The 25,703-nt window shown below is 48.7% G+C and overlaps 1 protein-coding gene across 2 annotated transcripts in view; it reads left to right on the top strand.

Moving 5' to 3' along the window:
* Positions 1-8,452, top strand: part of TMX1 (thioredoxin related transmembrane protein 1) — a 50,544-nt gene extending 42,092 nt beyond the window's left edge. For both annotated transcript variants that reach the window (XM_073565117.1, XM_073565118.1), the window contains exon 9: positions 5,297-8,452. The gene's annotated coding sequence lies outside the window, so the exon portion shown is untranslated. The remainder of the gene's footprint in view (positions 1-5,296) is intronic.
* Positions 8,453-25,703: the final 17,251 nt, after the last annotated feature.

The following is a 25,703-nucleotide window of genomic DNA, read 5'->3' as shown; positions in this document are numbered from 1 at the left end:
TCTAAATTTTTGAATTTTAAGAATAATTGTAAATTATTTTTTGCCTTGAAGCCTAACTCGTCGGGGAGCTCCGCGCAGCAGGTTAAAATTGTCATCTCTTTGCTGCGCGGCGATCCCCAGGATTGGGCGTTTTCTTTGAAACCTGATGATCCTATTCTTACTAATGTAAACACATTTTTTCAAGCCTTGGGGTTGTTGTATGATGAACCTAATGCTATTGATCAGTCTGAAAAGGCCCTGTTGGCATTGAACCAGGGTCGGGATTCTGCAGAGTTGTACTGTCAAAAATTCCGAAAGTGGGCGGTCCTTACTACCTGGAATGATGGTGCCTTGGCAGCTCTCTTTCGGAAGGGTTTGTCAGAAACCGTAAAAGATACTATGGGGGGATTTCCTGTTCCCTCTGGTCTTGACGATTCTATGTCATTAGCCATTCAGGTTGATCGGCGCATGAGAGGTGTTGCCACCTGTTGAACAAATGTCTGAACCTATGCAATGTGATAGAGTTTTGTCTAGGGCGCAACGTCAGGAGTTCAGAAGGCGTAATAAGCTGTGTTTCTTCTGTGGTGATGCCTCGCATATTATTTCTGTCTGCCCTAAACGAGAGAAACGTTTTGCACACACATTTGCTGTGTGTGGTGTTGAACCTAAGTTTCTTCTGGCTATTACTCTGATCTGCTCCCTGTCCACATTTTCCGCTAAGGCTTTTGTGGATTCGGGAGCAGCTCTGAACCTGATGGACTTGGATTTTGCTAAACGTTGTGGATTTCCTATGACACCTCTGCGGACGCCTATCCCTTTGAGGGGTATTGATGCTACTCCTTTGGCGAAAAATAAACCTCAGTTTTGGACCCAGGTGGTAATGTGGGTCGCTCCAGACATCAAGAGAATTGCAGATTTTTGGTGTTGCATAATTTGCATGATACCATTGTTCTGGGGTTTCCCAGGTTGAAAATCCATAATCCAGTTTTGGATTGGAAATCTGTGTCTGTGGTGAGTTGGGGTTGTCGGTGTGCCCTTAGTGATGCTCCTGTTTTCTCCACCTCTCCCCAGTCGCATGATGTTCCTGACTATTTGGCTGATTATTATGATGTATTTAGTGAGAATGAGTCTGCGTCTTTGCCTCCTCATAGGAGTTATGACTGTGCAATTGAGCTGAGCCCTGGGTGTAAATTTCCCAAGGGTCGACTTTTCAATTTATCTGTACCCGAACACGAGGCTATGCGATCCTATATTAAGGAGTCGTTGGAGAAGGGTCATATTAGACCATCCTCTTCACCCTTAGGTGCTGGGTTTTTTTCGTGGCTAAGAAAGATGCGTCATTAAGGCCTTGTATTGACTATCGTTCCCTCAACAAAATTACTGTTAAATATCAGTATCCGTTACCCGATTTCTGATCTATTCTCCAGAGTTAAAGGTGCTTGCTGGTTTACAAAGCTTGACCTCAGGGGGGCGTATAATCTTATTCGCATTAAGCATGGGGATGAATGGAAGACGGCGTTTAATACTCCGGAGGGACATTTTGAGTACCTGGTGATGCCTTTTGGGCTCACTAATGCCCCTTCTGTCTTCCAGTGCTTCATGAATGATATTTTCCGAGACTTGGTGGATAAATTTTTGATCATCTATTTGGATGATATTTTGATCTTTTCCAAGGATTGGGACTCTCATGTGGAACATGTTCGGACTGTGTTCCGGATTTTGAGGGAGAATTCCCTGTATGTCAAGGGATCGAAATCCCTTTTTGGTGTACAGAGGATTTCATTTTTGGGATTTATTTTGTCTCCGTCAACTATTGAAATGGACCCGGCCAAGGTACAGGCCATTTATGATTGGGTTCAGCCCACTTCTTTGAAGGCCCTCCAGAAATTTTTGGGTTTTGCAAATTTTTATCATAAATTTATAGCTAATTTTTCTGGTATTGCCAAACCATTGACTGATTTGACTAAGAAGGGTGCTGATGTGCTGAATTGGTCTCCGGAGGCTGTTTCTTCCTTTCAGGAGCTGAAGCGAAGGTTCACTTCTGCTCCGGTTTTGCGGTAACCTAATGTCTCACTCCCGTTTCAGGTAGAGGTGGACGCTTCTGAGATTGGTGCAGGAGCTGTTTTGTCCCAAAAAGATCCTGTAACATCTAAAATGAATCCCTGTGCTTTCTTTTCCCGAAAGTTCTCCCCATCCGAATGTAACTATGATGTGGGGAATCGGGAACTGTTAGCCATGAAATGGGCATTTGAGGAGTGGAGACATTGGTTGGAGGGAGCTAAACATCAAGTCGTGGTCCTTACTGACCACAAGAATTTGATTTACCTGGAGTTGGCCAAACGCATGAATCCTAGACAGGCTAGGTGGGCCTTGTTTTTCACACGTTTTGATTTTGTGGTCTCTTTTCTTCCGGGCACTAAGAATGTCAAGGCAGACGCCCTCTCTAGGCATTTCTTTGCTGATTCTCCTGTTGTGACCAAGCCTGCTACCATCTTGGGTGAGGGGGTAGTTCTTTCTGCCATTTCGCTCGATTTGAGACGTGCTCTGGAAGAGTTTCAGGAGGACAAACCTGAGCGTTGTCCCATTGGAAAATTGTATGTTCCTGACCAGTGGAGGAAGAGAGTGATGTCTGAAGTTCATTGCTCTGCATTGGCTGGTCATCCAGGTATTTTTGGTACTAGAGATTTGGTGAGCCGGGCTTTTTGGTGGCCTGCCTTGTCTCGTGATGTCAGGAATTTTGTGCAGTCCTGTGGGACTTGCTCTTGGTCTAAACCTTGTTCTCGCTCTAGTGGGTTGTTGATGCATTTGCCGGTGTCCAGGAGGCCATGGACCCATATTTCAATGGATTTTATCTCTGATATGCCTGTCTCTCAGAGAATGACTGTTATTTGGGTGATTTGTGATAGATTCTCTAAGATGGTCCATCTTGTACCACTCCCTAAGTTGCCATCTTCCTCAGAGTTGGTGCCCTTGTTTTTACAACAGGTGGTTCGCTTGCACGGGATTCCTGAGAACAGTGTATCTGACAGAGGAGTTCAGTTTGTGTCTAGATTTTGGAGGACATTCTGTTCCAAGCTGGGAATTCAGTTGTCCTTCTCCTCTGCGTTTCACCCTCAGACCAATGGGCAGACGGAGAGAACAAACCAGACTTTGGAGTCATATTTGAGATGTTTTATTTCTGCTGATCAGGATGATTGGGTTTCATTTTTGCCCTTGGCCGAATTTGCTTTAAATAATAGAGCTAGTTCTGTCACTTTGATGTCACCTTTTTTTTTTGTAACTTTGGGTTTCATCCTCGATTGTCTTCAGGGCAGGTGGAGCCTTCTGCCTGCCCAGGTGTTGACACTGTGGTGGAGAGAATGCACCAGATCTGGGACCAAGTGGTGGATAAGTTGTCTCTCTCCCAGGAAAAGGCCCAGCGGTTTTCCAACCGGCATAGGACCATTGGTCCCCAGTTTAAGGTGGGTGATATGGTTTGGTTGTCATCAAAGAATATCGCTATGAAGGTGGCTTCTCCAAAGTTTAAACCTAGATTTATTGGACCTTACAAGATTTTGGAGATTCTTAATCTAGTCTCTTTTCGATTGGCTCTTCCTGTTACATTTAAGATCCACAACGTGTTTCATAAGTTTCTGTTACAGAGGTTTGTTGAGCCAGTAGTTCCTGTGGTGGCACCTCCTGACCCGGTATTGGTTGAAGGTAATGTGGAATATGAGGTTGAGAAGATACTGGATTCTCGCCTGGCTAGGCGGAGACTCCAGTGTTTGGTTAAATGGAAGGGTTATGGCCAGGAGGATAATTCTTGGGTCCCTGCATCCGATATTCATGCCGAAAGATTGGTTCGTGCCTTTCATCGGGCCCATCCTGATCGCCCTGGTGGCGTGGATGAGGGTTCGGTGACCCCTCCTCAAGGGGGAGGTACTGTTGTGAGTTCATTTTCCCCTTCACCGTCGATGTCTGATGAACTCCCTCTTCTGGCGAAGGAAGGTACTGAGGCTGATTACCAAACACCTAGTCTGCTAGATGATGACTGGGTAACAGGAAATTCTGACTGGATATAAGGCAGCCGACGCCCTTCTGAGTCGCTGGTGATTTCTCTGCTGGATTCTTGGAGACCAGTCTGATTCCTGCTTCCCGAAGATAAGTTTTTGCTCTGCTATTGAACTTTTTAGTTTTGTTTACCTTGTTTTATGGAGTTCAGCCATCCCGGTCTAACCTCTCCGGTTTTCTGGACTTTGGCTTGTTTTTTTTTTTTGTTTTTTCCTCCTTCGGTGACTCATTCATAACACAGGATCTTATCATGTATCTCTGTATACAGGGAGCTCCCCCTAGTGGTGACTGCAGACAGGATCTTATCTTGTATCTCTGTATACAGGGAGCTCCCCCTAGTGGTGATGGCAGACAGGATCTCATCATGTATCTCTGTATACACGGAGCTCTTCCTAGTACTGATTGAAGACAGATTCTCATCATGTATCTCTGTATACAGGGAGCTCCCCCTTGTGGTGACTGGATCTTATCATGTATCTCTGTATACAGGGAGCTCCCCCTAGTGGAGACTGCAGACAGGATCTTATCATGTATCTCTGTATACAGGGAGCTCCCCCTATTGGTGACTGCAGACAAGATCTCATCATGTATCTCTGTATACAGGGAGCTCCCCCTAATGGTGACTAGACAGGATCTTATGTATCGCTGTATACAAGGTGCTCCCCCTAGTGGAGACTGCGGACAGGATCTTATGTATCTCTGTATACAGGGAGCTCCCCCTAGTGGTGACTGCAGACAAGATCTCATCATGTATCTCTGTTTACAGGGAACTCCCCCTAATGGTGACTAGACAGGATCTTATGTATCGCTGTATACAGGGAGCTCCCCCTAGTGGAGACTGCAGACAGGATCTTATGTATCTCTGTATACAGGGAGCTCCCCCTAGTAGTGACTGCAGACAGGATCTTATCATGTATCTCTGTATACAGGGAGCTCCCCCTAGTGGTGGCTGCAGACAGTATCTTATGTATCGCTGTATACAGGGAGCTCCCCCTAGTGGTGACTGCAGACAGGATCTAATCATGTGTCTCTGTATACAGGGAGCTCCCCCTAGTGGTGGCTGCAGATGGGATATTATCATGTATCTCTATACAGGGAGCTCCCCCCTAGTGGTGGCTGCAGATGGGATCTTATCGTGTATCTCTGTATACAGGGTGCTCCCCCTATATAGAATATATTATAGTTATTTGTAAACTAATAATTGTTTTCTGCTGATATCTACTGATATTAAACTACATCCCTTTAAGCTATTGTTTTGTGTTTTCAGTCCCTGAAGCCGGCAATAGAGCAGCAGCTGCGACGCTTTCCTTTCCATTCGGAGCCGTCTTCTCCCGGTCCCAACTTCTGACATTGCTCTGCAGCCCCTGTGGATGGCGCCCCCTTCTGTCAGGGATCATCCTTCCTGTGTCTTCCTGACTGGACCGGACCTGGTACATGATGGCGAGGATTTTGAATGTCTCCATGTGTTCTGTCTGTATTTATAGCTTTATACGACACCCGGCAGCCGTCACACACGTCCCGCCTAATCCACATTATCGGCGCGCTGAGCGTTCTGAGTATTTCTTGCTCATTTAAAGCCGTTCTCAGTATAGCATACATGGCAGCGATAAGAGTCTGTGTAGATGTTAACCCTTTACACCTGCTCCATCTTATTCCTTGCTGTGTAGCTGCGCTTCCACCTCTGATGGTTGGCCATGAAGGATGACCTTCAGTCTAAAGTAATCACGCTCCCTATTAGCCAATCAGCCAAGATGGGCGCTCTATTTTGCATATAGTGGGGTTTGTTCATTTTGAGAATTTAAGGGGTGTTTCAACAAATTCTAACTCTTGTGTGTGTGTATATATATATATATATATATATATATATATATATATAGTTCCTATGGCTCCTACACTCCCTATACACATACACGCTCGTCTTGGCCGATCATGCATGTGTTCTGAATGGGGAGGGAGCTGCTGCATGACATCTTTATACTTTCTTCTGGGGGAAAAGGATAAGGCATGCTGAAATTCAATATGCCCAGTCTTTACAAGGGGGTTTCCAAGAATCGACAGACCCTTTAACGCCCTTTCCTTTTGCCCGTTTTATTCCCTGCCTCTCTCCGACTACTTGGTGGGTGGGTACAAATAAAAATTTCAAGGGTAAGTGTAGTACATGTTGCCGGTCTCCGGGGACTCCTAATTATCGGCACACCCAAAATATAGCGGAGACCTCTGACCTCCCCGGGATACTTAATAGTATTGTTTTATGTTACATCAGGGTTTGTATTTGTGTGTTGTCGGTGAGTCGTCTGCCAAGTACATCGAAGGTTACAATTATTTATTAACGGGAACCTGTCAGCAGGATTGTGGTCAGTGACTACAGGCAGTGTCAGGTCAGCGCCGTTATACCGATTACACTGACACCTATCAGCAGGATTGTGCTCAGTGACTACAGACAGTGTCAGGTCAGCACCATTATACTGATTACACTGATACCTGTCAGCAGGATTGTGCTCAGTGACTACAGATAGTGTCAGGTCAGAGCCATTATACTGATTACACTGATACCTGTCAGCAGGATTGTGCTCAGTGACTACAGACAGTGTCAGGTCAGCACCATTATACTGATTACACTGATACCTGTCAGCAGGATTGTGCTCAGTGACTACAGATAGTGTCAGGTCAGAGCCATTATACTGATTACACTGATACCTGTCAGCAGGATTGTGCTCAGTGACTACAGACAGTGTCAGGTCAGCGCCGTTATACTGATTACACTGATACCTGTCAGCAAGATTGTGCTCAGTGACTACAGACAGTGTCAGGTCAGCGCCGTTATATTGATTACAATCATACCTATCAGCAGGATTGTGCTCAGTGACTACAGGCAGTGTCAGGTCAGCACTTTTATATTGATTACACCGATACCTGGTGATGAATCCGTCTTGTGGTTATTGTGGAATCGTTATTTTAAGTTTTGAGTTAATGATAATAAAGATTAAACACCACCACAAGAGGGATTCATCACCAGGTATTGGTGTAATCAGTATAACGGCCTCAGCCTGACACTGTCTGTAGTCACTGAGCACAATCCTGCTGACAGGTATCAGTGTAATCAGTATAAGGGCTCTGACCTGACACTGTCTGTAGTCACTGAGCACAATCCTGATCACATTGTCAGTGTAATCAGTATAACGGCGCTGACCTGACACTGTAGTCACTGAGCACAATCCTGCTGACAGGTATCAGTGTAATCAGTATAACGGCGTCAGCGTGATACTGCCTGTAGTCACTGAGCGCAATCCTGCTGACAGGTATCAGTGTAATTAGTATAACCGCGCTGATCTGAAACTATAGTCACTGAGCGCAATCCTGCTGACAGGTATCAGTGTAATCAGTATAGCGGCACAGACCTGACACTGTCTGTAGTCATTGAGCGCAATCCTGCTGACAGGTATCAGTGTAATCAGTGTAACGGCGCTGACCGGACACTATCTGTAGTTACTGAGTACAATCCTGCTGACAGGTATCTGTGTAATCAGTATAACTGCACTGACCGGACACTGTCTGTAGTCACTGAGCACAATCCTGCTGACAGGTATCAGTGTAATCAGTATAACGGTGCCGGCCTGACACTGTCTGTAGTCACTGAGCACAATCCTGCTGACAGGTATCAGTGTAATCAGTATAACGGCACTGACCTGACACTGTAGTCACTGAGCACAATCCTGCTGACAGGTATTAGTGTAATCAGTATAACGTATAACGGTGCTGACATGACACTGTCTGTAGTCACTGAGCACAATCCTGACAGGTATCAGTGTAATCCATATAACGGCGCCGACCTGACTCTGTAGTCACTGAGCACAATCCTGCTGACAGGTGTCAGTGTAATCAGTATAACGGTGCTGACATGACACTGTCTGTAGTCACTGAGCACAATCCTGCTGACAGGTATCAGTGTAATCAGTATAACGGTGCTGACATAACACTGTCTGTAGTCACTGAGCACAATCCTGCTGACAGGTTCCCTTTAAGTCCATTCCTATTACTTTCCTGAGCTATTCATGCCAGTAATTTAATCTAATCAATCAGATCGCTGCATTTCTAACCTGCACTGCAGTGATTGGTTCACGCTGAAACTCTCCTGACTTTGTTCTTGCACACAGATCCTCGTCTGTCTGTGGGCTAGGATCTCATCTATGCAGGGACCCGCGTCTGTCTTTGGGCTGGGATCTCATCTCTGCATGGACCCGCGTCTGTCTGTGGGCTGGGATCTCATCTCTGAAGGGAGCCGCGTCTGTCTGTGGGCTGGGATCTCATCTCTGCAGGGTAATTACACACATAAAATTCTCAGAGTAACGCAGACCCTCTAAACTGATGTTTTGTATTTTTGTAACAAGTTGGATGCAATTAATAAACTCTGTTTTCATTTTGAGACTCTTTATTGATGTGCAGAAAAAATGCAGAAACTGCCAGGGATGGGTCTCGTTTAAAGGGAACTGTCTGTGGAGGGGTCTCGCTTAAAGGGAACTGTCTGTGGAGGGGTCTCGTTTAAAGGGAACTGTCTGTGGAGGGGTCTCGTTTAAAGGGAGCTGTCTGTGGAGGGGTCTCATTTAAAGGGAACCATCCATGCAGGCGTCGTGTTTAAAGGGAACAGTTTGGGTCGGGGTCTTGTGTTTAGGAGTCTTGTTTCCACCATTGGCCAGTCTTCAGTGTACTCCGTATATATTAGTAGGGAGATCTCTATGTGGGCGACGTGGAAACCATATGCAGCACATACACTTCTGTGCTGTCCCTTCGTTGCACTCCTCGTCCTCCTCACAGAAGCTTCTGATCAATTGTAGGTTCCTTTTTTTAAATAGAATTTTTTATGCAGAGTTAGAGTGTGATGGGCAGACGTGATTGTCCAGGGAGGAGTAGGTGGGCTGTGATATCACCTATTTTGTATGGTGGATCCTATGTTATCTACTGTATAGCTACTACATTGGGAGAGTCTTGGGACAGAGAGGAGTCTTTGAGAGAAATAGAGGGTGACACTACCTTAGCAGCCCTTAGGCGAAAGGCAGAAAATGGGCACATGGGAGATAATGGGGATGGCTTCACTGAAGAAAACTGACTGCACTGTTGTGTAACAAAGGTCATTGACGAGGACAACCCTGATGCAACGACCAGGCAACTCCTTGTCCCTCAGAAGTACAGGGCACAGCTACTCTAACTGGCCCATGACATCTCCTTGGGTGGGCATCAAGGGAGGAAAAGGACTAAAAATTGACTTGCCTAAAGTTTGTACTGGCCTGGCATCTTGCACTCAGTAGCCCATTATTGCCGCACCTGCGATGTGTGCCAGCCAATGTGTCATCTGGGAGCTCGACATAAGGTACCCCTGCAATCCCTGCCCATAATTGAAGTATTTCAACGTGTAGCTGTCGACATCACAGGTCTTCTGGCCCACCCCAGCTGGTCTTGGAAAAAATATATCCTGACCGTGGTGGACTATGCCACTAGGTATCCTGAAGCTGTGGCCCTGTCCAGTTTTACAGCAGTAAAGGTAGCCGAGGCCCTTGCTACCATCTTTACCCGTGTAGGGTTTCCTAGTGAAATATTATGGGCTCAAGGCCCTCAGTTCATGTCAGATCTGGTCCAGTCCCTATGGCATACCTGTGGTGTTAGAGCCATTCACACCAACTTCAGACCAATGTATTATGTGAATACTTTAATGGAACCTTAAAAAATGTGGTAAGGGTTCTTGCTGATGTTGACAGACTGGGAAAAGTACCTGCCACATCTCCTTTTCGCCTATTGGGAGGTTCCCCAAGAGTCCACAGGGTTCTCTCCCTTCAAACTACTGCTTAGCCAGAAGGTCTGTGGACCTCACTATTCTGAAAGAACATTTAATTTAGAGAGAGAGATCTCCGATACCAGAATGCCCATCGTTCCCTATGTTTTAGAGTTCAGAGATTTTCTCCCAGCTAGCTACTTTGGACTGGCCATTTTCTGTCGTTCTTTAGACAACCAAAAAAATCTTGGCATGACCATAATGCGAGGAACTGAGAATTAATGGAAGGACAACAAGTGCTCATGATAACTTCTTCCCCAGCCAATAAGCTTCAAGCAGTGTGGGAAGGCCCTTATCAGGTTGTCAAGAAAATTAATGAGCCTAACTATGTTTTGACTCTGGACTCTAGTAGTCGACAACAGAAAACCATCCACGTTAACATGCTGAAAGACTACCATGACTGATCTCTGCCTGGTGTAGCCGTCTGTCAACCCCCTAGTGTTAGCGCCGGCAATGAGTGTCTCTATGATCTTTTCTAGGCTGCCCAAGTGGGAGGATCACAGGAATAAGTCCCTCTGGGCTCCGATTTATCGGATATACAAAAGAACGATATTTTTGCAGTACTAAGGCTGAGGGCTGCTGCTTTCCTCTCAAAGCTGGGGACGACTACTCTCATCAGCCACCATGTGGAAACCCCCGGACAACGCTCCATCCAGCAAGCTGCCTACTGGGTTCCAGAGGCTGTTCAAGGTATGATAAAAAATGAACTGGAGGAGATGAAATGACTGGGAGTTATTCATCCATCTCACAGTTCTTGGGCCTCTCCTGTCATCCTAGTCCCCAAGAAGGATGGTACAACACGATTCTGTGTTGATTACAGATGATTAAATGATGCCACCAAGAGTGTTCCTTACCTCATGGCCAGGATTGGTGATCTATTAAATTGTCTGGCCAGTGCCCAATTTGTGACCACGTTAGACTTGAGCAAGGGGAACTGGCAGATATCCCTAACGGAGGGCGCTTGGCCTATCTTACTCCATTTGTGTTTTTTTTGAGTTCCTGGGAATGCCCTTTGGGATGTAAACTGCTCCTGCTACTTTCCAGAGACTGGTTGGTTGTTCTAACAGTCGATCTATGTCAGGACTTTGCCTGTGCTTACTTGGATGACATTGCCATTTTTAGCACCGCCTGGGAGGAACATGTTTAGCACTATGCCCAAGTGTTTGACTGTATCCTTACTGCAGGACTGACCATTCACCCAGATAAGTGCCAAATAGGGTCCCACCCCCTACTCTATGCCCAAGGTATTGCACCTCAGCCATCCCTAAGGCCTGAGCCTCCCAAGGTGGAAGCCATAAGCAACTGGTGTAGAACCCAGATTAAAAAGCAGGTACTTGCATTTTTAGGAACTGCTGGTTACTATCGCAAATTAGTTTTGACTTCTGCACCTTGGCCAAGCCCCTAACCGACCTGACCCGCAAGAACATGTCTCGGATTGCGACATGGACGACTGCATGTAAGGATGCCTTTTCAGCATTAAAGACCGCCCTCATCACTGCTCCTGTCTTGGCTGCCGCTGATTATAAGCACAGGTTCCTCGTGCAGAAAGATGCATCCACCTTTGGAATTGGGGCAATACTTGGCCAAGTGAATGCCACCCGAGAAGAACATCCTGTTGCTTTTGCCAGTTGGAAACAACTGGATTGGGAATTTGACTATGCCACTATTGAAAAGGAGTGCCTTGCCATCGTATGGGTACTAAAAAAAAATTGCAGCCATACTTGTATGGCAGAGACTTTACAAATGGTACAGACAACCCCCTCACATGGCTGAAGCGCGTATCTGGGGAGAATGGAAGATTGCTGTGGTGGAACTTATCCTTACAATCCTACAGCTTCTCCATCCAATATAAGCAGGGAAGCCAACACCAGAATGCTGTTTGACTGTCTCGACAAGAAGAACCATAGGATCCACAGGCTGACCTACCCCTGCCACTGTACAAGGAATTATAAAGGATTTGAGCAATGTGGACTAAAATGAGCAGGCCAGAGGCCAGTGTAGACCTCCTGGCATGGTCACTTATTATGGGGTGAGAGGTTGTGATGGTGTGATGTGCTATGTGGATATCATTTTGTATATATTTCGATTTCACTAATTTTGATAGTGTTTTTCTTGTTGCTTTGTATGTCTATAGCCTGACTGTATGTATGTCTCTTGATGACCCCCTGTAGTTTCTGAATCCACAAGGCTCCTTTGTCACATCTGGGAGGCCGGAAAATCACCTCAACTTGTCTGACTACCCCTGGACATAAGGAGAGGGCTGGGGAGGACAGGGGCTGGACAAGTCAGTTTGTGTGTGGTGATGATCATGTGAAGACTAGGGTTAGGGTTTACTCAAGTGATGGATCCCGAAGGGATCCCGAGTTAGGGTTTCTATACTCTCCCATTTCCCAGCCCTAAACCTAACCCTTGGGGTTTGGGCTGGATCCCCAAGTGTTAGGGTTAGGTTTTACTCAAGCGAGGGATCCCGAAGGGATCCCGAGTCGTGGGTTAGGGTTAGGGTTTACTCAAGCGAGGGATCCCGAAGGGATCCCGTGTCGTGGGTTAGGGTTAGGGTTTACTCAAGCGAGGGATCCCGAAGGGATCCCGAGTCGTGGGTTAGGGTTAGGGTTTACTCAAGCGAGGGATCCCGAAGGGATCCCGAGTCGTGGGTTAGGGTTAGGGTTTACTCAAGCGAGGGATCCCGAGTCGTGGGTTAGGGTTAGGGTTTACTCAAGCGAGGGATCCCGAGTCGTGGGTTAGGGTTAGGGTTTACTCAAGCGAGGGATCCCGAAGGGTTCCCGAGTCGTGGGTTAGGGTTTACTCAAGCAAGGGATCCCGAGTCGTGGGTTAGGGTTTGTCGTGGGTTAGGGTTAGGGTTTACTCAAGCGAGGGATCCCGAGTCGTGGGTTAGGGTTAGGGTTTACTCAAGCGAGGGATCCCGAAGGGATCCCGAGTCGTGGGTTAGGGTTTACTCAAGCGAGGGATCCCGAAGGGATCCCGAGTCGTGGGTTAGGGTTAGGGTTTACTCAAGCGAGGGATCCCGAGTCGTGGGTTAGGGTTAGGGTTTACTCAAGCGAGGGATCCCGAAGGGATCCCGAGTCGTGGGTTAGGGATAGGGTTAGGGTTTACTCAAGCGAGGGATCCCGAAGGGATCCCGAGTCGTGGGTTAGGGTTAGGGTTTACTCAAGCGAGGGATCCCGAAGGGATCCCGAGTCGTGGGTTAGGGTTTACTCAAGCGAGGGATCCCGAGTCGTGGGTTAGGGATAGGGTTAGGGTTCACTCAAGCGAGGGATCCCGAAGGGATCCCGAGTCGTGGGTTAGGGTTTACCCAAGCGAGGGATCCCGAAGGGATCCCGAGTCGTGGGTTAGGGTTAGGGTTTACTCAAGTGAGGGATCCCGAAGGGATCCCGAGTCGTGGGTTAGGGTTAGGGTTTACTCAAGCGAGGGATCCCGAGTCGTGGGTTAGGGTTTACTCAAGCGAGGGATCCCGAGTCGTGGGTTAGGGTTTACTCAAGCGAGGGATCCCGAAGGGATCCCGAGTCGTGGGTTAGGGCTTACTCAAGCGAGGGATCCCGAAGGGATCCCGAGTCGTGGGTTAGGGTTAGGGTTTACTCAAGCGAGGGATCCCGAGTCGTGGGTTAGGGTTAGGGTTTACTCAAGCGAGGGATCCCGAAGGGATCCTGAGTCGTGGGTTAGGGATAGGGTTAGGGTTTACTCAAGCGAGGGATCCCGAAGGGATCCCGAGTCGTGGGTTAGGGTTAGGGTTTACTCAAGCGAGGGATCCCGAAGGGATCCCGAGTCGTGGGTTAGGGTTTACTCAAGCGAGGGATCCCGAGTCGTGGGTTAGGGATAGGGTTAGGGTTCACTCAAGCGAGGGATCCCGAAGGGATCCCGAGTCGTGGGTTAGGGTTTACCCAAGCGAGGGATCCCGAAGGGATCCCGAGTCGTGGGTTAGGGTTAGGGTTTACTCAAGCGAGGGATCCCGAAGGGATCCCGAGTCGTGGGTTAGGGTTAGGGTTTACTCAAGCGAGGGATCCCGAGTCGTGGGTTAGGGTTTACTCAAGCGAGGGATCCCGAAGGGATCCCGAGTCATGGGTTAGGGTTAGGGTTTACTCAAGCGAGGGATCCCGAAGGGATCCCGAGTCGTGGGTTAGGGTTAGGGTTTACTCAAGCGAGGGATCCCGAGTCGTGGGTTAGGGTTAGGGTTTACTCAAGCAAGGGATCCCAAGTCGTGGGTTAGGGTTAGGGTTTACTCAAGCGAGGGATCCCGAAGGGTTAGGGTTAGGGTTAGGGTTAGGGTACCTTAGGGTTAGGGTTAGGGTACCTTAGGGTTAGGGTTAGGGTTAGGGTTAGGGTACCTTAGGGTTAGGGTTAGGGTACCTTAGGGTTAGGGTTAGGGTTAGGGGTTAGGGTTAGGGTTAGGGTTAGGGTACCTTAGGGTTAGGGTTAGGGTTAGGGTTAGGGTACCTTAGGGTTAGGGTACCTTAGGGTTAGGGTTAGGGTACCTTAGGGTTAGGGTACCTTAGGGTTAGGGTACCTTAGGGTTAGGGTTAGGGTTAGGGGTTAGGGTTAGGGTTAGGGGTTAGGGGTTAGGGTTAGGGGTTAGGGGTTAGGGTTAGGGTTAGGGTTAGGGTTAGGGTTAGGGTTAGGGTACCTTAGGGTTAGGGTTAGGGTACCTTAGGGTTAGGGTTAGGGTTAGGGTTAGGGTACCTTAGGGTTAGGGTTAGGGTTAGGGTTAGGGTACCTTAGGGTTAGGGTTAGGGTTAGGGTTAGGGTTAGGGGTTAGGGGTTAGGGTACGTTAGGGTTAGGGTTAGGGTTAGGGTTAGGGTTAGGGTACCTTAGGGTTAGGGTTAGGGTTAGGGTTAGGGTTAGGGTACCTTAGGGTTAGGGTTAGGGTTAGGGGTTAGGGGTTAGGGGTTAGGGTTAGGGTTAGGGTTAGGGTTAGGGGTTAGGGTTAGGGTTAGGGTTAGGGTTAGGGTACCTTAGGGTTAGGGTTAGGGTTAGGGTTAGGGTTAGGGTTAGGGTACCTTAGGGTTAGGGTTAGGGTTAGGGTTAGGGTTAGGGTACGTTAGGGTTAGGGTTAGGGTTAGGGTTAGGGTACCTTAGGGTTAGGGTTAGGGTTAGGGTTAGGGTTAGGGTACCTTAGGGTACGTTAGGGTTAGGGTTAGGGTTAGGGTTAGGGTACCTTAGGGTTAGGGTTAGGGTTAGGGTTAGGGTTAGGGTACGTTAGGGTTAGGGTTAGGGTTAGGGTTAGGGTACGTTAGGGTTAGGGTTAGGGTTAGGGTTAGGGTTAGGGTAGGTTAGGGTTAGGGTTAGGGTTAGGGTTAGGGTTAGGGTACCTTAGGGTTAGGGTTAGGGTTAGGGTTAGGGTTAGGGTACCTTAGGGTTAGGGTTAGGGTTAGGGTTAGGGGTTAGGGTTAGGGTTAGGGGTTAGGGGTTAGGGTTAGGGTTAGGGTACGTTAGGGTTAGGGTTAGGGGTTAGGGGTTAGGGTTAGGGTTAGGGGTTAGGGTTAGGGTTAGGGGTTAGGGTTAGGGGGTTAGGGTTAGGGTTAGGGGTTAGGGTTAGGGTTAGGGTTAGGGTTAGGGTACCTTAGGGTTAGGGTTAGGGTTAGGGTTAGGGTTAGGGTACCTTAGGGTTAGGGTTAGGGTTAGGGTTAGGGTACCTTAGGGTTAGGGTTAGGGTTAGGGTTAGGGTTAGGGTACCTTAGGGTTAGGGTTAGGGTTAGGGTTAGGGTACCTTAGGGTTAGGGTTAGGGTTAGGGTTAGGGTACCTTAGGGTTAGGGTTAGGGTTAGGGTTAGGGTTAGGGTTAGGGTTAGGGTACCTTAGGGTTAGGGTACCTTAGGGTTAGGGTTAGGGTTAGGGTTAGGGTTAGGGTACCTTAGGGTTAGGGTTAGGGTTAGGGTTAGGGTTAGGGTTAGGGTACCTTAGGGTTAGGGTTAGGGTACCTTAGGGTTAGGGTTAGGGTTAGGGTTAGGGTTAGGGTTAGGGTACCTTAGGGTTAGGGTTAGGGTTAGGGTTAGGGTTAGGGTTAGGGTTAGGGTTAGGGTTAGGGTTAGGGTTAGGGTTAGGGTACCTTAGGGTTAGGGTTAGGGTTAGGGTTAGGGTTAGGGTTAGGGTACCTTAGGGTTAGGGTTAGGGTTAGGGTTAGGGTTAGGGTTAGGGTTAGGGTTAGGGTTAGGGTTAGGGTTAGGGTTAGGGTTAGGGTACCTTAGGGTTAGGGTTAGGGTTAGGGTTAGGGTTAGGGTTAGGGTTAGGGTTAGGGTTAGGGTTAGGGTTAGGGTTAGGGTTAGGGTACCTTAGGGTTAGGGTTAGGGTTAGGGTTAGGGTTAGGGTACCTTAGGGTTAGGGTTAGGGTTAGGGTTAGGGTTAGGGTTAGGGTTAGGGTTAGGGTTAGGGTTAGGGTTAGGGTTAGGGTTAGGGTTAGGGTTAGGGTTAGGGTACCTTAGGGTTAGGGTTAGGGTTAGGGTTAGGGTTAGGGTTAGGGTTAGGGTTAGGGTTAGGGTTAGGGTTAGGGTTAGGGGTTAGGGTTAGGGTTAGGGTTAGGGTTAGGGTTAGGGTTAGGGTTAGGGTTAGGGTACCTTAGGGTTAGGGTACCTTAGGGTTAGGGTTAGGGTTAGGGTTAGGGTTAGGGTTAGGGTTAGGGTTAGGGTTAGGGTTAGGGTTAGGGTTAGGGTTAGGGTTAGGGTTAGGGGTTAGGGGTTAGGGTTAGGGTTAGGGTTAGGGTTAGGGTTAGGGTTAGGGTTAGGGTTAGGGTTAGGGTTAGGGGTTAGGGGTTAGGGTTAGGGTTAGGGTTAGGGTTAGGGTTAGGGTTAGGGTTAGGGTTAGGGTACCTTAGGGTTAGGGTTAGGGTTAGGGTTAGGGTTAGGGTTAGGGTTAGGGTTAGGGTTAGGGTTAGGGTTAGGGTTAGGGTTAGGGTTAGGGTTAGGGTACCTTAGGGTTAGGGTTAGGGTTAGGGTTAGGGTTAGGGTTAGGGTTAGGGTTAGGGTTAGGGTTAGGGTTAGGGTTAGGGTTAGGGTTAGGGTTAGGGTTAGGGTACCTTAGGGTTAGGGTTAGGGTTAGGGTTAGGGTTAGGGTTAGGGTTAGGGTTAGGGTTAGGGTTAGGGTTAGGGTTAGGGTTAGGGTTAGGGTTAGGGTTAGGGTTACCGTTAGGGTTAGGGTTAGGGTTAGGGTTAGGGTTAGGGTTAGGGTTAGGGTTAGGGTTAGGGTTAGGGTTAGGGTTAGGGTTAGGGTTAGGGTTAGGGTTAGGGTTAGGGTACCTTAGGGTTAGGGTTAGGGTTAGGGTTAGGGTTAGGGTTAGGGTTAGGGTTAGGGTTAGGGTTAGGGTTAGGGTTAGGGTTAGGGTTAGGGTTAGGGTTAGGGTTAGGGTTAGGGTTAGGGTTAGGGTTAGGGTTAGGGTTAGGGTTAGGGTTAGGGTTAGGGTTAGGGTTAGGGTTAGGGTTAGGGTTAGGGTTAGGGTTAGGGTTAGGGTTAGGGTTAGGGTTAGGGTTAGGGTTAGGGTTAGGGTTAGGGTTAGGGTTAGGGTTAGGGTTAGGGTTAGGGTTAGGGTTAGGGTTAGGGTTAGGGTTAGGGTTAGGGTTAGGGTTAGGGTTAGGGTTAGGGTTAGGGTTAGGGTTAGGGTTAGGGTTAGGGTTAGGGTTAGGGTTAGGGTTAGGGTTAGGGTTAGGGTTAGGGTTAGGGTTAGGGTTAGGGTTAGGGTTAGGGTTAGGGTTAGGGTTAGGGTTAGGGTTAGGGTTAGGGTTAGGGTTAGGGTTAGGGTTAGGGTTAGGGTTAGGGTTAGGGTTAGGGTTAGGGTTAGGGTTAGGGTTAGGGTTAGGGTTAGGGTTAGGGTTAGGGTTAGGGTTAGGGTTAGGGTTAGGGTTAGGGTTAGGGTTAGGGTTAGGGTTAGGGTTAGGGTTAGGGTTAGGGTTAGGGTTAGGGTTAGGGTTAGGGTTAGGGTTAGGGTTAGGGTTAGGGTTAGGGTTAGGGTTAGGGTTAGGGTTAGGGTTAGGGTTAGGGTTAGGGTTAGGGTTAGGGTTAGGGTTAGGGTTAGGGTTAGGGTTAGGGTTAGGGTTAGGGTTAGGGTTAGGGTTAGGGTTAGGGTTAGGGTTAGGGTTAGGGTTAGGGTTAGGGTTAGGGTTAGGGTTAGGGTTAGGGTTAGGGTTAGGGTTAGGGTTAGGGTTAGGGTTAGGGTTAGGGTTAGGGTTAGGGTTAGGGTTAGGGTTAGGGTTAGGGTTAGGGTTAGGGTTAGGGTTAGGGTTAGGGTTAGGGTTAGGGTTAGGGTTAGGGTTAGGGTTAGGGTTAGGGTTAGGGTTAGGGTTAGGGTTAGGGTTAGGGTTAGGGTTAGGGTTAGGGTTAGGGTTAGGGTTAGGGTTAGGGTTAGGGTTAGGGTTAGGGTTAGGGTTAGGGTTAGGGTTAGGGTTAGGGTTAGGGTTAGGGTTAGGGTTAGGGTTAGGGTTAGGGTTAGGGTTAGGGTTAGGGTTAGGGTTAGGGTTAGGGTTAGGGTTAGGGTTAGGGTTAGGGTTAGGGTTAGGGTTAGGGTTAGGGTTAGGGTTAGGGTTAGGGTTAGGGTTAGGGTTAGGGTTAGGGTTAGGGTTAGGGTTAGGGTTAGGGTTAGGGTTAGGGTTAGGGTTAGGGTTAGGGTTAGGGTTAGGGTTAGGGTTAGGGTTAGGGTTAGGGTTAGGGTTAGGGTTAGGGTTAGGGTTAGGGTTAGGGTTAGGGTTAGGGTTAGGGTTAGGGTTAGGGTTAGGGTTAGGGTTAGGGTTAGGGTTAGGGTTAGGGTTAGGGTTAGGGTTAGGGTTAGGGTTAGGGTTAGGGTTAGGGTTAGGGTTAGGGTTAGGGTTAGGGTTAGGGTTAGGGTTAGGGTTAGGGTTAGGGTTAGGGTTAGGGTTAGGGTTAGGGTTAGGGTTAGGGTTAGGGTTAGGGTTAGGGTTAGGGTTAGGGTTAGGGTTAGGGTTAGGGTTAGGGTTAGGGTTAGGGTTAGGGTTAGGGTTAGGGTTAGGGTTAGGGTTAGGGTTAGGGTTAGGGTTAGGGTTAGGGTTAGGGTTAGGGTTAGGGTTAGGGTTAGGGTTAGGGTTAGGGTTAGGGTTAGGGTTAGGGTTAGGGTTAGGGTTAGGGTTAGGGTTAGGGTTAGGGTTAGGGTTAGGGTTAGGGTTAGGGTTAGGGTTAGGGTTAGGGTTAGGGTTAGGGTTAGGGTTAGGGTTAGGGTTAGGGTTAGGGTTAGGGTTAGGGTTAGGGTTAGGGTTAGGGTTAGGGTTAGGGTTAGGGTTAGGGTTAGGGTTAGGGTTAGGGTTAGGGTTAGGGTTAGGGTTAGGGTTAGGGTTAGGGTTAGGGTTAGGGTTAGGGTTAGGGTTAGGGTTAGGGTTAGGGTTAGGGTTAGGGTTAGGGTTAGGGTTAGGGTTAGGGTTAGGGTTAGGGTTAGGGTTAGGGTTAGGGTTAGGGTTAGGGTTAGGGTTAGGGTTAGGGTTAGGGTTAGGGTTAGGGTTAGGGTTAGGGTTAGGGTTAGGGTTAGGGTTAGGGTTAGGGTTAGGGTTAGGGTTAGGGTTAGGGTTAGGGTTAGGGTTAGGGTTAGGGTTAGGGTTAGGGTTAGGGTTAGGGTTAGGGTTAGGGTTAGGGTTAGGGTTAGGGTTAGGGTTAGGGTTAGGGTTAGGGTTAGGGTTAGGGTTAGGGTTAGGGTTAGGGTTAGGGTTAGGGTTAGGGTTAGGGTTAGGGTTAGGGTTAGGGTTAGGGTTAGGGTTAGGGTTAGGGTTAGGGTTAGGGTTAGGGTTAGGGTTAGGGTTAGGGTTAGGGTTAGGGTTAGGGTTAGGGTTAGGGTTAGGGTTAGGGTTAGGGTTAGGGTTAGGGTTAGGGTTAGGGTTAGGGTTAGGGTTAGGGTTAGGGTTAGGGTTAGGGTTAGGGTTAGGGTTAGGGTTAGGGTTAGGGTTAGGGTTAGGGTTAGGGTTAGGGTTAGGGTTAGGGTTAGGGTTAGGGTTAGGGTTAGGGTTAGGGTTAGGGTTAGGGTTAGGGTTAGGGTTAGGGTTAGGGTTAGGGTTAGGGTTAGGGTTAGGGTTAGGGTTAGGGTTAGGGTTAGGGTTAGGGTTAGGGTTAGGGTTAGGGTTAGGGTTAGGGTTAGGGTTAGGGTTAGGGTTAGGGTTAGGGTTAGGGTTAGGGTTAGGGTTAGGGTTAGGGTTAGGGTTAGGGTTAGGGTTAGGGTTAGGGTTAGGGTTAGGGTTAGGGTTAGGGTTAGGGTTAGGGTTAGGGTTAGGGTTAGGGTTAGGGTTAGGGTTAGGGTTAGGGTTAGGGTTAGGGTTAGGGTTAGGGTTAGGGTTAGGGTTAGGGTTAGGGTTAGGGTTAGGGTTAGGGTTAGGGTTAGGGTTAGGGTTAGGGTTAGGGTTAGGGTTAGGGTTAGGGTTAGGGTTAGGGTTAGGGTTAGGGTTAGGGTTAGGGTTAGGGTTAGGGTTAGGGTTAGGGTTAGGGTTAGGGTTAGGGTTAGGGTTAGGGTTAGGGTTAGGGTTAGGGTTAGGGTTAGGGTTAGGGTTAGGGTTAGGGTTAGGGTTAGGGTTAGGGTTAGGGTTAGGGTTAGGGTTAGGGTTAGGGTTAGGGTTAGGGTTAGGGTTAGGGTTAGGGTTAGGGTTAGGGTTAGGGTTAGGGTTAGGGTTAGGGTTAGGGTTAGGGTTAGGGTTAGGGTTAGGGTTAGGGTTAGGGTTAGGGTTAGGGTTAGGGTTAGGGTTAGGGTTAGGGTTAGGGTTAGGGTTAGGGTTAGGGTTAGGGTTAGGGTTAGGGTTAGGGTTAGGGTTAGGGTTAGGGTTAGGGTTAGGGTTAGGGTTAGGGTTAGGGTTAGGGTTAGGGTTAGGGTTAGGGTTAGGGTTAGGGTTAGGGTTAGGGTTAGGGTTAGGGTTAGGGTTAGGGTTAGGGTTAGGGTTAGGGTTAGGGTTAGGGTTAGGGTTAGGGTTAGGGTTAGGGTTAGGGTTAGGGTTAGGGTTAGGGTTAGGGTTAGGGTTAGGGTTAGGGTTAGGGTTAGGGTTAGGGTTAGGGTTAGGGTTAGGGTTAGGGTTAGGGTTAGGGTTAGGGTTAGGGTTAGGGTTAGGGTTAGGGTTAGGGTTAGGGTTAGGGTTAGGGTTAGGGTTAGGGTTAGGGTTAGGGTTAGGGTTAGGGTTAGGGTTAGGGTTAGGGTTAGGGTTAGGGTTAGGGTTAGGGTTAGGGTTAGGGTTAGGGTTAGGGTTAGGGTTAGGGTTAGGGTTAGGGTTAGGGTTAGGGTTAGGGTTAGGGTTAGGGTTAGGGTTAGGGTTAGGGTTAGGGTTAGGGTTAGGGTTAGGGTTAGGGTTAGGGTTAGGGTTAGGGTTAGGGTTAGGGTTAGGGTTAGGGTTAGGGTTAGGGTTAGGGTTAGGGTTAGGGTTAGGGTTAGGGTTAGGGTTAGGGTTAGGGTTAGGGTTAGGGTTAGGGTTAGGGTTAGGGTTAGGGTTAGGGTTAGGGTTAGGGTTAGGGTTAGGGTTAGGGTTAGGGTTAGGGTTAGGGTTAGGGTTAGGGTTAGGGTTAGGGTTAGGGTTAGGGTTAGGGTTAGGGTTAGGGTTAGGGTTAGGGTTAGGGTTAGGGTTAGGGTTAGGGTTAGGGTTAGGGTTAGGGTTAGGGTTAGGGTTAGGGTTAGGGTTAGGGTTAGGGTTAGGGTTAGGGTTAGGGTTAGGGTTAGGGTTAGGGTTAGGGTTAGGGTTAGGGTTAGGGTTAGGGTTAGGGTTAGGGTTAGGGTTAGGGTTAGGGTTAGGGTTAGGGTTAGGGTTAGGGTTAGGGTTAGGGTTAGGGTTAGGGTTAGGGTTAGGGTTAGGGTTAGGGTTAGGGTTAGGGTTAGGGTTAGGGTTAGGGTTAGGGTTAGGGTTAGGGTTAGGGTTAGGGTTAGGGTTAGGGTTAGGGTTAGGGTTAGGGTTAGGGTTAGGGTTAGGGTTAGGGTTAGGGTTAGGGTTAGGGTTAGGGTTAGGGTTAGGGTTAGGGTTAGGGTTAGGGTTAGGGTTAGGGTTAGGGTTAGGGTTAGGGTTAGGGTTAGGGTTAGGGTTAGGGTTAGGGTTAGGGTTAGGGTTAGGGTTAGGGTTAGGGTTAGGGTTAGGGTTAGGGTTAGGGTTAGGGTTAGGGTTAGGGTTAGGGTTAGGGTTAGGGTTAGGGTTAGGGTTAGGGTTAGGGTTAGGGTTAGGGTTAGGGTTAGGGTTAGGGTTAGGGTTAGGGTTAGGGTTAGGGTTAGGGTTAGGGTTAGGGTTAGGGTTAGGGTTAGGGTTAGGGTTAGGGTTAGGGTTAGGGTTAGGGTTAGGGTTAGGGTTAGGGTTAGGGTTAGGGTTAGGGTTAGGGTTAGGGTTAGGGTTAGGGTTAGGGTTAGGGTTAGGGTTAGGGTTAGGGTTAGGGTTAGGGTTAGGGTTAGGGTTAGGGTTAGGGTTAGGGTTAGGGTTAGGGTTAGGGTTAGGGTTAGGGTTAGGGTTAGGGTTAGGGTTAGGGTTAGGGTTAGGGTTAGGGTTAGGGTTAGGGTTAGGGTTAGGGTTAGGGTTAGGGTTAGGGTTAGGAGGGTTAGGGTTAGGGTTAGGGTTAGGGTTAGGGTTAGGGTTAGGGTTAGGGTTAGGGTTAGGGTTAGGGTTAGGGTTAGGGTTAGGGTTAGGGTTAGGGTTAGGGTTAGGGTTAGGGTTAGGGTTAGGGTTAGGGTTAGGGTTAGGGTTAGGGTTAGGGTTAGGGTTAGGGTTAGGGTTAGGGTTAGGGTTAGGGTTAGGGTTAGGGTTAGGGTTAGGGTTAGGGTTAGGGTTAGGGTTAGGGTTAGGGTTAGGGTTAGGGTTAGGGTTAGGGTTAGGGTTAGGGTTAGGGTTAGGGTTAGGGTTAGGGTTAGGGTTAGGGTTAGGGTTAGGGTTAGGGTTAGGGTTAGGGTTAGGGTTAGGGTTAGGGTTAGGGTTAGGGTTAGGGTTAGGGTTAGGGTTAGGGTTAGGGTTAGGGTTAGGGTTAGGGTTAGGGTTAGGGTTAGGGTTAGGGTTAGGGTTAGGGTTAGGGTTAGGGTTAGGGTTAGGGTTAGGGTTAGGGTTAGGGTTAGGGTTAGGGTTAGGGTTAGGGTTAGGGTTAGGGTTAGGGTTAGGGTTAGGGTTAGGGTTAGGGTTAGGGTTAGGGTTAGGGTTAGGGTTAGGGTTAGGGTTAGGGTTAGGGTTAGGGTTAGGGTTAGGGTTAGGGTTAGGGTTAGGGTTAGGGTTAGGGTTAGGGTTAGGGTTAGGGTTAGGGTTAGGGTTAGGGTTAGGGTTAGGGTTAGGGTTAGGGTTAGGGTTAGGGTTAGGGTTAGGGTTAGGGTTAGGGTTAGGGTTAGGGTTAGGGTTAGGGTTAGGGTTAGGGTTAGGGTTAGGGTTAGGGTTAGGGTTAGGGTTAGGGTTAGGGTTAGGGTTAGGGTTAGGGTTAGGGTTAGGGTTAGGGTTAGGGTTAGGGTTAGGGTTAGGGTTAGGGTTAGGGTTAGGGTTAGGGTTAGGGTTAGGGTTAGGGTTAGGGTTAGGGTTAGGGTTAGGGTTAGGGTTAGGGTTAGGGTTAGGGTTAGGGTTAGGGTTAGGGTTAGGGTTAGGGTTAGGGTTAGGGTTAGGGTTAGGGTTAGGGTTAGGGTTAGGGTTAGGGTTAGGGTTAGGGTTAGGGTTAGGGTTAGGGTTAGGGTTAGGGTTAGGGTTAGGGTTAGGGTTAGGGTTAGGGTTAGGGTTAGGGTTAGGGTTAGGGTTAGGGTTAGGGTTAGGGTTAGGGTTAGGGTTAGGGTTAGGGTTAGGGTTAGGGTTAGGGTTAGGGTTAGGGTTAGGGTTAGGGTTAGGGTTAGGGTTAGGGTTAGGGTTAGGGTTAGGGTTAGGGTTAGGGTTAGGGTTAGGGTTAGGGTTAGGGTTAGGGTTAGGGTTAGGGTTAGGGTTAGGGTTAGGGTTAGGGTTAGGGTTAGGGTTAGGGTTAGGGTTAGGGTTAGGGTTAGGGTTAGGGTTAGGGTTAGGGTTAGGGTTAGGGTTAGGGTTAGGGTTAGGGTTAGGGTTAGGGTTAGGGTTAGGGTTAGGGTTAGGGTTAGGGTTAGGGTTAGGGTTAGGGTTAGGGTTAGGGTTAGGGTTAGGGTTAGGGTTAGGGTTAGGGTTAGGGTTAGGGTTAGGGTTAGGGTTAGGGTTAGGGTTAGGGTTAGGGTTAGGGTTAGGGTTAGGGTTAGGGTTAGGGTTAGGGTTAGGGTTAGGGTTAGGGTTAGGGTTAGGGTTAGGGTTAGGGTTAGGGTTAGGGTTAGGGTTAGGGTTAGGGTTAGGGTTAGGGTTAGGGTTAGGGTTAGGGTTAGGGTTAGGGTTAGGGTTAGGGTTAGGGTTAGGGTTAGGGTTAGGGTTAGGGTTAGGGTTAGGGTTAGGGTTAGGGTTAGGGTTAGGGTTAGGGTTAGGGTTAGGGTTAGGGTTAGGGTTAGGGTTAGGGTTAGGGTTAGGGTTAGGGTTAGGGTTAGGGTTAGGGTTAGGGTTAGGGTTAGGGTTAGGGTTAGGGTTAGGGTTAGGGTTAGGGTTAGGGTTAGGGTTAGGGTTAGGGTTAGGGTTAGGGTTAGGGTTAGGGTTAGGGTTAGGGTTAGGGTTAGGGTTAGGGTTAGGGTTAGGGTTAGGGTTAGGGTTAGGGTTAGGGTTAGGGTTAGGGTTAGGGTTAGGGTTAGGGTTAGGGTTAGGGTTAGGGTTAGGGTTAGGGTTAGGGTTAGGGTTAGGGTTAGGGTTAGGGTTAGGGTTAGGGTTAGGGTTAGGGTTAGGGTTAGGGTTAGGGTTAGGGTTAGGGTTAGGGTTAGGGTTAGGGTTAGGGTTAGGGTTAGGGTTAGGGTTAGGGTTAGGGTTAGGGTTAGGGTTAGGGTTAGGGTTAGGGTTAGGGTTAGGGTTAGGGTTAGGGTTAGGGTTAGGGTTAGGGTTAGGGTTAGGGTTAGGGTTAGGGTTAGGGTTAGGGTTAGGGTTAGGGTTAGGGTTAGGGTTAGGGTTAGGGTTAGGGTTAGGGTTAGGGTTAGGGTTAGGGTTAGGGTTAGGGTTAGGGTTAGGGTTAGGGTTAGGGTTAGGGTTAGGGTTAGGGTTAGGGTTAGGGTTAGGGTTAGGGTTAGGGTTAGGGTTAGGGTTAGGGTTAGGGTTAGGGTTAGGGTTAGGGTTAGGGTTAGGGTTAGGGTTAGGGTTAGGGTTAGGGTTAGGGTTAGGGTTAGGGTTAGGGTTAGGGTTAGGGTTAGGGTTAGGGTTAGGGTTAGGGTTAGGGTTAGGGTTAGGGTTAGGGTTAGGGTTAGGGTTAGGGTTAGGGTTAGGGTTAGGGTTAGGGTTAGGGTTAGGGTTAGGGTTAGGGTTAGGGTTAGGGTTAGGGTTAGGGTTAGGGTTAGGGTTAGGGTTAGGGTTAGGGTTAGGGTTAGGGTTAGGGTTAGGGTTAGGGTTAGGGTTAGGGTTAGGGTTAGGGTTAGGGTTAGGGTTAGGGTTAGGGTTAGGGTTAGGGTTAGGGTTAGGGTTAGGGTTAGGGTTAGGGTTAGGGTTAGGGTTAGGGTTAGGGTTAGGGTTAGGGTTAGGGTTAGGGTTAGGGTTAGGGTTAGGGTTAGGGTTAGGGTTAGGGTTAGGGTTAGGGTTAGGGTTAGGGTTAGGGTTAGGGTTAGGGTTAGGGTTAGGGTTAGGGTTAGGGTTAGGGTTAGGGTTAGGGTTAGGGTTAGGGTTAGGGTTAGGGTTAGGGTTAGGGTTAGGGTTAGGGTTAGGGTTAGTGGTGGGTGTGGGTTAGGGGTAGGGTTGGGGTTGGGTTAGGTTAGGGTTAGGGTTAGGGGTTAGGGTTAGGGTAGGGTTAGGGGGGTTAGGGTTTGGGTTTAGGGTTTAGGGTGTAGGGTTAGGGTAGGGTTTGGGTTAGGGGTTAGGGTTTGGGTTAGGGTTAGGGGGGTTAGGTTAGGGTTAGGGTTTAGGGTAAGGGTTGAGGTTAGGTG

This window comes from Dendrobates tinctorius, unplaced genomic scaffold (assembly GCF_039654945.1).
Source record: "Dendrobates tinctorius isolate UK_male_01 unplaced genomic scaffold, ASM3965494v1 ptg000548l, whole genome shotgun sequence".
In the NCBI taxonomy this organism is placed as follows: Eukaryota; Metazoa; Chordata; class Amphibia; order Anura; family Dendrobatidae; genus Dendrobates; species Dendrobates tinctorius.
This window is presented reverse-complemented; position numbering and strand designations above follow the sequence as displayed.